General features: G+C 37.3%; 1 pseudogene; it reads right to left on the bottom strand.

Moving 5' to 3' along the window:
* Positions 1–538: 538 nt before the first annotated feature.
* Positions 539–3,996, bottom strand: LOC141424859 (intraflagellar transport protein 20 homolog pseudogene; annotated as a pseudogene).
* Positions 3,997–12,771: the final 8,775 nt, after the last annotated feature.

The following is a 12,771-nucleotide window of genomic DNA, read 5'->3' as shown; positions in this document are numbered from 1 at the left end:
TAGACAACAACAAACAAAATACTGTGATGATAATCTAATGACATTGATAGCTATCATGCACGTGTGGTGCTTCTATGTGTAGTGCTACAATATGTACTGTTCCCAGCACTTCAATTATGCTAAATCTTCTAATGCAAATTGTTAGAAGGTCATTTGTTAAGGATAACTCCATGTGAGATTTTACATTACTGATCCAATATGTTTGTTTTTCTTTAGAAAATAATAATGTAAGTTATTTATTTTCTAGCACCTGCTTTTATTATGTATGTAGAGAATGGTATAATATACAACTTCCCCCTGTTATCAGTTAGTGCTTGGTTCTGTAGATCTGTTCTTAGTTTTTACTGTCTAAAGAAAATGTCAAAGAAAAACAAAAACAAAACCCAAGCAAACAAAGCACAAAAATCAAAAACAATGCCTTGGAGCTGCATGAGTGCCCCCTGCCTGTTTGGCCTCCAGCTAAGGCTGTACTCTGCCCCTACAGTTCCTGCACCCCAGCATTAATTACTTTGTTGTGATTATTGTGCCTGCAAGGGTCTCACTTTGATTTAGGCTGGGCTTGGACCAGAGCCTGCTGAATGGCGTCCTAAGAAGGGGAAAAAAAGTTTCATTTTGGCTCCATTTGATTTAATAGACTATATTTGTCTTTTCCTCAAGTAAGTTGACATGAAATTGTCAAAGTGGAGAGGACAAGCTCCAAATTCAATGCTGTACTGACAATGGCTCTGTGTTGCCAATGTACCCAAAGGCAACAAAGTGCTATGACTTCAGCATTAAAACTGACCTTCAGACTTCTAAATAGGGTTTCATGGAACTTTTTGACTTTAGAGGGTGAAATTTCAGTTTTACTCATTTTTTTTCTCATTGAAAAATATAAGGAACAACAACCCACTGGAAAAAAGGAAGAACAGTGATTCGGTAACTTCTACAACTGCAACAGAAAGGGAAAATTTTTAATTATTCTGTATTATTTTTTATATTGTATATATTTAAGGTATTCAATGTGATGTTTTGATATACATGTGCTTTGTGAAGTGAGAACCACAGTCAAGAAAATTTACATATCCCTTACATAGTTCCTTTTTTTTGGGCAAAAGTACTTATAATTTACTCTCAGCAAATTTCCAGTATAAAATACAGTATTATTAACTGTGGTCCTCATGCTGTACTTTAGATTGCCAGGCTTATTCATCCTATGTAACTGAAATTTTGTATCCTTTGTCCTCCATTTTCCCAACTCAGCTGCTGTTGTTAAACCATCTTTCTACTCTTGTTTTTATGTGCTTGAGGTTTTCTGTTCTAAATATGAATGAGATGGTGTTGTATTTTTCTATCTCTGTCTGGCTTATTTCACTTAGTATAATGTCCTCTAGTTTTATCCATGTTGTGGCAAATGGCAGTACCTGTTTTGATCGGAATAACATTCCGTTATGTACCTACACCACAATTTCTTTATTCATTCATCTACTGATAAGTCACTCAGGTTGTTTCCACATCTTGACTGTTGTGACTAATGCTGCATTGAACATGGGTATGCAAATATCTTTACAAGGTGGTGATTTCATTTTCAAGGCTGAGTTCCCAGTTGATGACACTGTTGTGAGGTGGAAGGTGGGGCAAAGGGAAGTTAGGTCACCAGAGCAAATCCTTGAAGAGGGTATTGGGATCATAGTCCCTTGTTCTCTCTCTTTGCTTCCTGGCTATTATAAGCTGAATAGATTCCCTCTATCATATACTCCCTGCCATGATGTTCTGCCTTATCACAGGCCCAAAAGCAATGGAGCCAACTGACCATGGATGAAACCTCAACTTGAGCCAAAATAACAATTTCCTCCTTTTAAGATGATTTTATCAGTGTTTTTTTGTTTTTTTTTAAGAAAAGCTGATACCACACTTCTACATACATACACACACACAAAAACAAAACAACAAAAAAGCCTGAAAGGGCAGCTACATTTCATCTGGACTTTATTACTATTGCTCTGGGTGTTTTCATTGGTTTAAAATCTGAAGGCCCAAATCCTCTATATAATCCATTGTTTCAATCAAACTTGGCAAATGCTAAGATCCACATTCATGGGAATGGGTAAGCACTTAGAAAGGATAACCTAGTCCCACATTCCAGGTGCCCTTGCCCTGGCCCAGGAACTCACTGTTGGAGCTGACATCACCCCAAGTGACATCATCCCAGTCCAACACCTCACCTTTGGAGATTACTTCACTCCTAAATTGTAGATGACTTCACCCTTTCACCAAAAATGACTTCATCCCTGATAGTGGAATCTCCACCCAGCAACATCATGAATTTCCTCTGCAAAGGCACGAATAGGGCTCAGAGCATTTATTGCTCTTTTCCCCTCTGGTATTAAGGATTCTATTGTGTATTCAAGCTTACTGGTGAATTAGTAGATGATCCTGGTATACTCCTTGCACTCTGCCAAACATACATCCCTTATACTTCAGTGCTTGAAGGAAAATCTTAGAGAAGTTTGCTATAAACTGAATATTTGTGTTCCTCAAACTTAAACATTGAAACCTAATCCCTTGTCATGGTATTTGAAAGAGGGGAGCCTTTATGAAGTGGTTAGCATTAGTACCCTTACAAAAGAGGCTACAGGGAGTTTTTTTTCTCTTTTATCATGTGAAGACACAGTAAGAAGATGGTCATTTATTATACCAGGAAGCTACAATATCAACTGTAAGCAATAAATAAATAACTTTATCAGATGCCAAATCTTCTACCTACTTTATCTTAAACTCCTTAGTCTGCAGAACTGTGAAAAATAAATTTCAGTCATTTATAAGCCATCAAGCAACCAAACTCATTTTCCAGAAATGAACTGGAAATTTCACTTATAGCATGAAGGTAACCACCCTCTGCAACAAAAAAGCCACTGTACCATTCCAGCAAGTTGACTAATTGGCTTAAGTATGTCATAACACAGTGTTTCTTTTTTGATAGCAGTCAAAATGAACTATACAAGGCTACTGTCAATGCCATTCTGAAAACAAGCAGACATTATTGCTTTTCCCAGGGAGCTCCTGACTCATATCAAGCCCTTAATCCAGTAAGGAGAGAATTCCCATTTCCTTATGTCCTCTCTAGATTTCATTCAGCATGACCCCTCCCTGAATCTCTATCCAAAACCAATCCTTTCCATGGTTATACATAAGTATACCATTTTTTAACCACCATTTTTTATTTAAACATAATTTATTGCTTTTCTTCCAAAAGCTTTGTGCATTTACAAAAAAGTGGATCAAAGAGTGCAGACTCTAGTTCATGCTCAGAATGCAAGAGACAAGGCCCTGCCCTATGTAGTCACTGGCAGTGACTATGTGCTGATATTTAGTAGCTGTTCCCCCAGACTTGCATTACTGCTTTCAGAGGACTTCATTCCTTCCTTACACACTGTGTTATGACATACTTAAGCCAATTAGTCAGCTTGCTGGAATGATACATTGGCTTTTTTGTGAGGGGGGTTACCTTTACGCTAAAAAAGTGAACTTTCCAGTTCATTTCTGGAGAATGAGCTGGCAACAAATCATTTTGGTCTGCTTCTCTTTTACACAAAGCTTCATATTCAACTAGACACATTTCTAGCTCCATTTTTTTTTTGCTATTAGTGCTTAAAGTTGCTATTGTTGGGCTTCTCTATGCTCTGCTATGGATTTGAGCATGTTCCAAGCAACCTTCATCTTTTCATTTTTTGCTTCCTTTGCAAGTTGGTCAACAAGCTCAGTCAGACCAACAATTATTTTCTGAAACTGGCCAGTTTGGTCTACCAAATCCTTGTATTCATCCTTGAGCTCTGTGGTCTGCTGGGTAACTTCTGGGTCCAACATCTGAACAACCATTCAGCTCATCAAATTGCAGCCCTGCTTCCCACAGGATGTCCTTGGCTGTATCTGTTTCCATTCCAGCAGAGATGGTGGTAATCAGGTCAAGTTCTGCTCTGAAGGGGTGACAGTGCCAAGCAGGGGAAGGTGTGTCATGGGAGAAAGGGTCAGAAAGAACAAAGTCCTGTTGCTTGTCACAGGCATTGTTCTTTCAACACACATTAATTTTTTTTATTAGCACAAATTAATCGTGCAAAGGGCATTCAGTGTGATAAATACATGGGTATACTTTGATAAAATTCGCTCCATGTATATTACTCCTTCTTAACAGTTCCCCTCTTACAATCATGTCATTATTATTTTAGGTCTAAATTTTGTATATGAGCCTGGCTTATCTCACTTAACATGACGATCTCCAGTTTCACCCATTTTCCAGCAAATGATATAATTTCATCATTTCATTCATGATGAAATTCATATAATTATATGAAATTCATATAATTTCATTCTTTATTCATTTTTTGTTTTTTCATTCTTCTTTATTATGGAATAATACTTCATTGTATATAGGTACCACATTTTTTTTATCCAGTCATTGATTTCAATACACACAGCTCGAATGGCTAACACCTGCCAACACTGCTAGGTACTGCCAACCCCCTAACTATAGTGCTCTGCAGCCCAGGTTGTGGTCAGCAGGCAACTGCTCTGGCTGGTGTATGGCTTGTCTGCCTCAGCAGATTGTGGGTTACAGAACCCCACCACCAAATGTTTATATATTTCACTAACTTATCTGTTCAAACCCTCCAACAACATAGCTGGTGATATTGCTACCATGACCTAAGAAATATACTGAAATATTGTCAAATTCATATTTTCACTTAGTAATTCTGCCAAGACATCATTATAGACTCCCCAAATTTCAGATCTCTCTAATTGGCTAATGTGTTCCTCCTTTCAACTCTCATAATAAAATGTTTTATATGCCATTGAGGGCAATTTATGTTATACTATATGAAAGTCTCCATTGTTGTTACCCTAAAGTTTGTATAGTATGATGTCAAACCACCAGAAGACAAATTGTATTGATCATGCTTTTTTTGTTTGTTTGTTTGTTTGTTTGGTGGCACTGGGGTTTGAACTCAGGGCATCAGGCTTACTAGGCAAGCACTCTTACTGCTTGAGCCACTCTGCCAGCCCTGATCATGCTTTTCATTTTCTATATTTTATGATGTTTTGACATCTGGGTCCTAACCTACCAAGGAGAGACTGCTCTTGTTTTCCATGGTTAGCTAATTCCTACATAGCAAATGACTTGCCTGTAAGCTTGCCTTTGATGTACATGAAGACCAACTGCAGTGTTGTAACCAGCACACTTGAAACAATGGATAAAGGGTTACTCAAACACAGGAATCTGTGTAAAAGAAACTGAGGGGGAACTAGCTCAAAACTAGCTCCTTGAATCAGCATGCCTTGTGGCTTTTATTGAGTACAACAAGTGGCTAAAAATTATTTTTGCAAGCAATCAATTGTAATGCTGGCATCAGCAGGAAAGTCACATAACATAGCAGATTAAGATCAGAACAAGAGGAACAGGAACTACAATTACTCTAAAGCAAGAATTCAGAGATCAAGGAACAGGCATGTCGTATCGAGATCAAACATTGAATATATGCCTTCTTCCATCCTGGAGGAGATGCCTTCACCTTTGTCTTCCTTGTTAACAATTTCTTTAACCATGCGTGAACCCCAACAACCAATCAATCTTGAGGCCATATACCTGTTCTCTCCCTTTATCTGACTCTTACATTTGGGAGGTAATATTCCTCTGTCCTAATCACTCTAAGTCCAGGTAGCAGGCAATGAGGTGAGAACCTGCTGAAGTTATTCAAACTAGCCAATCCAGAGTTTACTCAGTGAACTAACCTGGTCTTGCTTATTCTTTCGTACAAAAACCACAATAAAGGCTTTTGCTCATATTTTCTCCTCATCTTTCTTTGCTCCTGACTAACCTGGGTTTTCCCAACATGATCCTGCCTTGTGTGTTGTGACTACTGTTTGTAGAGGACTGTGAGTAAAAACTACTTCAGTCATGACAATATTTCTGTGTCTTCATGTCTAACCACACATACCTAATTAAAACAAATCCTGGGTACCCTTTTATGCCAGTGGTTTTAATAAAACAGATTTATTAAGTTTTTTTATATGTAAACCCATGCATTTTGTGAAGAGGGAAAATTTTACCTTTTCCTTATTATCATTTTTCTCTTTTCTTTGCCTTATTGCACTTTCTAAGTCCTTCATCAGTACTGAGTAGAATTGATGAGCACTCACCTTAATTTTGTTGGGAAAACTTTTCTATGTTTTTCCATAAAGGTGAGATTAGTTAGCCTTTAATACTAGTTCAGGTATATTTTTTACTTTATGATATACAAAAAATTCCTTTTCTATTGAAATTTTACTGTGAATCCCTCCCTCCCCCAATAATGAATGGGTGATGGTTAGTTTTCCAATGATTTCCTTAACTCTACTGAGGTGAACTTATGTTTTGTCTCCTTTATTTATTTAAAAAAGAAGTTGAAATTTTGATTTTTTTGAAGAGTTAACTTGCATGTCAGTTGACAAATACCACTTCCCTGTATTGTTATTCTTGGCATGTGTCATTGAGTTAATATACTTGTGTTTTTGTTTAGAGTGTGTGAACATGTTTAGGAGTCACTGCTGTGTAATTCTATTTCTCTGTGGTGTTTCTCTTTTATTGTGTCAGTAATATTGGTGTTCTACAATAAATCAAGAAGTGTTTCTTCTGCTTTCTGAAGAGTTGTTGCCATTGCTTTTTCCATTTGATACAATTCATGTGGAAAGCCATATGAACAGGAAGTTCACTTTGTGTGGACAATTTTGACGATATAATCCATTTCTTTGCCTACCATGACTTTTTAGATTTTTTATTTGATCATATGTCATTTGTGTGAAGTTTAATATCTATTGCATTTGTGACCTGTCCTAGGTTGAAAAGCTGTCCCTTTAGAGATTTTGTTCCTTCTGGTTCCTTTTTCTCAGGCAATTCCCTCTCAGATTTGCTTGAACTCCAATACAGGTGAATTATTCAGATTTAGCCATTGTTATCTGTGAGAAAATTAGGCTGGCTTAGCTATGCCATCATTATTAGAAGTGAGACTCTCCCCCTTTACCATAGAACAGAAATGAAAGGGCCCTATTACTCAACAGCACCACAGCGCTTGCCCAGAATGAATCATTGTAGCTGGGCTGGGCAGCTCAGCAATTTTTTTTTTTCCCTGATTGCAAAGACTCAGTTCATATAGGAAGCTTCCAAGGACCACTGACAAGCGGTTCCTAATGTTGGATCCATGCATAGATGTGGAACCTGAAATTTGGTGCAGGGTTCTCTCAAGTACAACTTAAAATCCTGATGGCAAACCACATACTCCTCAAAGATTTCAGGGTCATGTGACTCAAATCCACCCCCAGTAGGAAGGGTGCCTGTACAGATGTAGAAACTTAAGCTTAAAGAGGGAGCTAGTGTTGCTCCCTGGCCCCTCAGGGACCTTCACTTGTCCCTCTGTGGTGTCCAGAGCATGTCAGTCCAGATGACCTACTAGCCTGGGACGCAGGCACCCCTGTTATAGAGCTGTCTTTTACTTCATGTCCCTATAGGTTACATGAATGTTATGTTTACCTGTCCTTTTTCAAAGTAAGTGTACCTTTTGTACATTTTTCTTAGTGGAGTCTGACAGTTCTATGTTTTTCCACATTTTTGCCAATTATTGGTGGTTTTAGTCTTTTAAAATTTAGCTTTTTGTGTGGAAATGTGAATGGTTTCTCATATTTTTCACTAGTATTTCCCTGATGAAAATAATGATGCTGATCACTTTTTCATGTGCTCTTTGAGTTCTTCTATTTTTTTCTTTGTGAATTATCTTTTCAAGTCTTGTGTCATTTGTAATTCCTTTGTATTTTTATTATTGAGGTTTATTTAAATGAATAAAGTTGGGAGCGAAGAGCACTGATCAGAGGATAGGGATGCCTTACACTGGGACCTATAGCCAAGCAGGATGAAGAAGCATCTTCATGGATGCTGAATGGGGATGTCACAGTCCAAGAGAAGTAAATAGAACACTCATAGGGCAGATGGGAGATGCTACCTTGTTTGGGGAGCTGGAGAGTGTTCACAGTGGGTGAAAGCCTGACAAGGGGAATGAGAGGCCAACAGGGTATGGAGGACTTTCCACAAATGAGTGCCCATAGTTGGGGTATCAGGGCCTATTCAGTGTCCAGAGAATGTGCACACCTGGGAAAATCTGGAAGGGAATATGAATACCTTGTCAGGGTCGGAAGGGCTTACATAAGGCACAGTGGCCTGGTATGGCTTCTATAGACCAAGGAGGGTAAGGAGTACTCTCTTAACTTGGGGAGAATTTAGTAGCAGAAATAGGAGATTTGTTCTATGCAGGGGAATTTATTAAATTAGTAAATATATTAAATATGCTGGGAACCAAGTTTATCACTGTGAGTAGAAGGAGTTACAATAAAGAACCAGAGATAACTAGAATGAATCCTGTGTTATATTTACACAAATATAGCAATAAATAAAGATATAAAAATATGCATGAAGTGCACATATTACATATAGGCACATGAATCTTATATACAGTGCATAATCCCTAATTCTGCTCACTGAGAAAGCCAGAAAGCTATGGCATTCCATGGTAATGAGCACAACTGATGCACAGATCTTGACTTGTAAGGACATTTTTAACTAAGAAGAACCAAAGCTTTTCGAAGAAATGGCTGACTGCAGAGCTAGGGCAGGAGAAGTCTAAGATGAGCCTAGACTATGTTGCTCTTCCACAAGTAAGGAATTACTCAAGGATGATGGGAATATGTTAAAAGAACACAGCATCCAGTCATTATAAGACAACTTGAGCACGAAATAACTGAAGGTAGTTGATTATAACCCATTCAAAACATTTGAGACCATTATTCCATAATGACAAAAATACATACATGAATATATTGAAAAATTGAAGAGAAATATGTGGTTATGTAGTTTCAAAGAATCTATCCACAAAATATTTCTGACTTACAAATGTGAGAAAAATAAATTTGAGTGGAGTAGATTACTAGACTTTTTTTTTTTCCTGTGGTGCTAGAGATCTAGGTTAAGGGCCTTACACATGCTACGCATGTACTCTACCACTCAGCTACACCCCTAGCCTGCCAGACTCTACATTAATCAAGGAATCAAAATGAATGTCCTCTCTAATGGGACAGATTGAAATTTTTTGTCATGTAATAGGATGCAATGAGAAGGTCAAAGCATTTTCTGTGATATTCCTGCCCAAACTTCATAACCAGAATCTAATCATTAGGAAATATCAGGAAATCTCAAATTGAGAGACATTTTAAAAACCCAAGTTTGTACTTTTCAAATGTGACAGGGTGAAGGAAGGACAGAAAAACTGTTGTAAGCTATACTTGACTAAGGTGAAACGACAACTAGCTGCAAAATGTGACTCAGAGTTCTGAACTGAACTCAGAAGTGAAGGTGAAGATTTATTGGTGACTAAAAATGGGAATACGAATTAGATGGGCATAATGCATCAATATTAATTTCCTAAGCTTTCAAGTGGTATGTAGGAAATATATACTAAGATATATCAGGTTTAGAATTTCAGGCCAGCAATCTATTCTTTAAAATTTAAAATAAAAAAATTCTTTGCATGGATCTCAAACTCTTCTATATGGTTGTTAAAAATTATACAAATAAATAATAAATAATATGATATATTATACATTTGTATATTTATATATATCCAAAATGGGCTTATGTCAAAACTATATGAGTCTTTCATAAAAGAAGATTTGATATTGTCATTTGACATTTGAAAAAGTGCTCAGCATATGAAGCTTTATGGAAATGTACATTAAAATTACAATGAGATATACATATCCATCAGAATTAAATGAAAAATGATAATATGCAATGTGTTGGGGAAAATGAAGCAATTGGCACTTTCATAGTAAGGTTATAAATCGATTAAACCATTTGGATACTTCTTTGGCACTAGTTACTAAAACTAATTACATTCATATCTAGCAGTTGATATACTGAACAGAAATCCTCACCTTGGCAGAGTGAATGTATTAGGATAGTAATAGTATCATTCACAACAGCCAAGTAGAATTAATTCAAGCATCCGAGATTCCAAGATGGCGGCTAGAGGTAGGAAGCAGAAAGCGACCCTCCTATAGTGAAATCTTGGAGAGACGCTGGAGACAAACTTTGCAGGCATAATCACCGAGAAAAGGCATAACTTAGACTCCGCCACATCTCCAGCCGGCGCAGAGAATCTCCACTTCACGTTAAATGGAGAACCGAGGAGGCCCCCGGGCCGCCAGTGGCCGGCACCCATACGGCTTGGGAAGACGTGGACCAGATATTACTTTCATATACTTATTTTTTATTTTTTTTATCTTTGATTTTCAATCCTCTCTCTGTCACTCTATCGTCTGTTCAGCTTACTGTCGATTAGTACACTAACACTCCCTGTTTATACCTTTGAAACTCTCTTGTCTGATAACTTGTTCTGCTTTCTCCCTCTTGTCTGTATATTTGTTTTCCCCTTTTCTTTAACTTCTTGCTTTCCATCTCAGCTCACTCTTCCATTCTCAATATTACCATTGTTATTATTACAAGCTAGAAAATACTTAATTACACACAGTACAGGGACAGTAACAACACCAAGGACAATGACAGGAAGACAGAAAAAACAAGGAAACCAGTTTCCCCACAGCAAAAAATTAGTACAGGAACCAGAGGGGAATGAAGAGAACAGAAACTCAGAGCCAGACTCCAACAAAATGAAGATAAACTATGCCAAAGGACCCAATGAAGCCTACAAGAATAATTTAAAAGAAGACATACTACAAGTACTCAATGAGAATTTTATAGAGATGATACTGGATAGGGTCAACCAAAATGTACAGGAGACACTCAAGAAATTCCAAGACAATAAAAATAGAGAATTTGAAAAAGCAAAAGAAGAAATAAAGGAAACCATAGAAGCACTGTATAAACACCAAAGTGAAAGAGAGAACACAATGAATAAATGGATAAATGAACTCAGGACAAAAATAGACAACAATAAAGAAGAAAACAGCCAGGATATGGAAAACCTCGGAAAAAAGAATGAAACAGAACTACAAAACAAAACGGAAGGCCAATCCAGCAGAATAGAACAAACAGAAGACAGAATCTCAGAACTTGAAGATGAAATGGTAATTAAAGGAAAAACTGAAGAACTACTAATTAAACAACTCAAGACCTGTGAAAAGAAAATGCAAGAACTCACTGACTCCATCAAAAGACCAAACTTGAGAATCATGGGCATCGAAGAAGGAGAAGAGGTGCAAGCGAAGGGAATGCGTAATATATTCAACAAAATAATAACGGAAAATTTCCCAAATCTAGAGAAAGATATTCCCATACAAATGCAAGAGGCCTCCAGGACACCAAACAGACCAGATCAAAATAGAACTACTCCACGACATATCATCATTAAAACAACAAGTTCAGAAACTAAGGAAAGAATATTGAAGGCTGCAAGAGAGAAAAAACAAGTAACATACAAAGGTAAACCCATCAAAATCACAGCAGACTTCTCAACAGAAACATTAAAAGCAAGAAGAGCGTGGGGTGAGATCTTCTGGGCACTGAATGAAAATAACTTCAACCCCAGGATACTCTACCCAGCAAAGCTATCATTCAAAATAGATGGAGCAATAAAAGTCTTCCATGATAAGCAGAAACTAAAACAATATGTGACCACAAAGCCACCATTACAAAAGATTCTGCAAGGGATCCTGCACACAGAAAGTGACACCCAACTTAACCATGAAAAGGCAGGCAGCACCAAACCACAGGATAAGAAAAAGCAAGACAGTAGAGAGTAACATCAAGTTAGGTACACACAATCAAACCTTCAAACAACTAAGATAACTAAATGGCAGGAATCACCACATACCTATCAGTACTAACACTTAATGTTAATGGACTTAATTCACCCATCAAAAGACACCGTTTGACAAAATGGATTAAAAAAGAAGATCCAACAATTTGTTGCTTACAGGAGACTCATCTCACCGACAGAAATAATCATATGCTTAGGATGAAAGGCTGGAAGAAGATTTACCAAGCCAATGGCCCCCGAAAACAAGCAGGAGTAGCAATACTTATCTCTGACAAAGTAGACTTCAAACCTACATTGATCAAACGAGATAAAGAAGGACATTCCATACTAATAAAAGGGGAAATAGACCAAAAGGAAATAATAATCATCAATCTGTACTCACCCAATGTCAACGCACCCAATTTCATCAAACATACCCTGAAAGACCTAAAAGCATATATAAACGCCAACACAGTGGTTGTGGGAGACTTTAACACTCCATTATCATCAATAGATAGGTCATCCAAACAAAAACTCAATAAAGAAATCCAAGATCTAAAATATGCAATAGATCAAGTGGACCTAGTAGATGTCTACAGAACATTTCATCCAACCTCTACACAATATACATTCTTCTCAGCAGCCCATGGAACCTTCTCCAAAATAGATCATATCCTAGGGCACAAAGCAAGCCTCAGCAAATATAAGAAAATAGAAATAATACCATGCATACTATCTGACCACAATGCAGTAAAAGTAGAACTCAACAACAAAAGTAAAGACAAAAAACATGCAAACAGCTGGAAACTAAATAACTCATTACTTAATGAAGAATGGATCATCGATGCAATAAAAGAGGAAATTAAAAAGTTCCTAGAAGTCAATGAAAATGAAAACACAACCTACCAGAACCTATGGGACACAGCTAAGGCAGTCTTGAGAGGAAAGTTTATAGCCA

The sequence above is a fragment of the Castor canadensis genome, chromosome 7 (assembly GCF_047511655.1).
Source record: "Castor canadensis chromosome 7, mCasCan1.hap1v2, whole genome shotgun sequence".
Lineage (NCBI taxonomy): Eukaryota > Metazoa > Chordata > Mammalia > Rodentia > Castoridae > Castor > Castor canadensis.
Note: the sequence above shows the minus strand (reverse complement) of the source record. Positions and strands in the feature narration are given on the sequence as shown.